Raw genomic sequence first — 1653 nt, forward strand, 5'->3', positions numbered from 1 at the left:
ATAGTTTTCGGAGAGCTTTGGATATTGAGTGATCTTTAATTTCTTAGTTTCGGGGAAGGAGAATTCCATTCTCTTCCTCTGAGTTTTATTGCTTTCAATTTCAATTACAACTGTCTTGGATCTTGGGTTGAAGAATTGAAGAAATTCTGTTTCAATCTCATCCTTGGATCTCTCTGTTTATTTACTGCTTAATTGAATTTCAGTTTCGGTTAATTGTTCTTCATCTACTTTCTTTGCAATTTACTTTTCCCTTGCAATTGTTCTTGTTGGATCAAGGAAGGTAGTGAGATCTAGACCTGGTTTTCTAGTCTCTGGACCCCTGAGATCTGAAATTCCAATTTACATTCTGTTTTTGCTTTTCATGTTCATTTACTTGTTTTGCTTCAGATCCGATTCAACCCAAACACTCTTTTACTTTTCTGTTTGATGCAATTTACTTTTCCTTATTTAAATTCTGCAAATCCAATCCCCAATTCCCTTTACAATTCCAGCCGTTTACATTTCTTGCACTTTAAGATTCCGCAATTTACATTTCTTGCATTCTAAGTTTCTGCCATTTAATTTCTTGTTCTTTAAGATTCAGCACTTTAATTTCTTGCTCTCTTTAATTTCATGAAATTTACCCATTCCCTTTACTTTCCATGCAATTTAATTTCTGCAAATCACAAATCACTCAACCAAATCTTGATTCGCTTGACTAAATCAACCACTAAACTAAAAATTGCTCAATCCTTCAATCCCTGTGGGATCGACCTCACTCCCGTGAGTTATTATTACTTGATGCGACCCGGTGCACTTGCCGGTTAGATTTGGGTGTTTTTGAGAAATTCGTTTCTCTACGAAAATATCCCATCAAAGACCCCAATCAACATTTGACCACCTTCTTGAGAATATGTGACACAGTGAAGTCTAATGGTGTTCATCCTGAAACCTATAGACTGCTCTTGTTTCCATTCTCACTTAGGGACAAAGCAGCCAAGTGGCTGGAATCTTTCCCAAGGGAAAGCTTGACAACTTGGGAAGACGTGGTGAACAAATTCTTAGCAAGATTTTACCCTCCTCAACGAATCAATAGGCTGAGAGCTGAGGTCCAAAATTTCAGGCAACAAGATGGTGAGACTCTATATGAAGCATGGGAGAGGTTTAAAGACCTAACATGGAGGTGCCCACCAGATATGTTCAACGAATGGGTGCAGCTGCACATTTTCTATGAAGGGCTCTCTTATGAGTCAAAGAAGGCCGTAGACCATTCATCCGGAGGATCTTTGAACTAGAAGAAGACTATTGAGGAAGCCATAGATGTTATTGAAACAGTAGCAGAGAACGACTACTTCTATGCTTCCGAAAGAGGGAACACAAGAGGAGTAATGGAGCTAAACAATGTAGATGCTCTGTTGGCCCAAAACAAGCTCATTACCCAGTAGCTGGCTGACCTCACCAAGAAGATGGAGAGGAACCAAGTAACAGCAATCTCAACTTCATCAACAACCCAAGAAGGAGTGAATGAAGAAGCAGAGGGTAGTCAGGAGTAAGCCAACTACATTGGGAATTCACCAAGGAAAAACTATGATCCATACTCCAAGACCTACAATCCTGGGTGGAGAAATCACCCAAACTTTGGGTGGGGAAGTGAGCAAGATCAAAACCAAGACC

General features: G+C 39.6%; 1 non-coding gene across 1 annotated transcript; it reads right to left on the minus strand.

The window, feature by feature from the left end:
• Positions 1-1073: 1073 nt before the first annotated feature.
• On the minus strand, positions 1074-1180 carry LOC112731511 (small nucleolar RNA R71). The gene has a single exon (XR_003167285.1). It is a non-coding gene; the product is annotated as a small nucleolar RNA R71 (small nucleolar RNA).
• Between the last annotated feature and the right edge of the window lie 473 nt (positions 1181-1653).

Source organism: Arachis hypogaea, chromosome 12 (genome assembly GCF_003086295.3).
Source record: "Arachis hypogaea cultivar Tifrunner chromosome 12, arahy.Tifrunner.gnm2.J5K5, whole genome shotgun sequence".
Taxonomy (NCBI): Eukaryota; Viridiplantae; Streptophyta; class Magnoliopsida; order Fabales; family Fabaceae; genus Arachis; species Arachis hypogaea.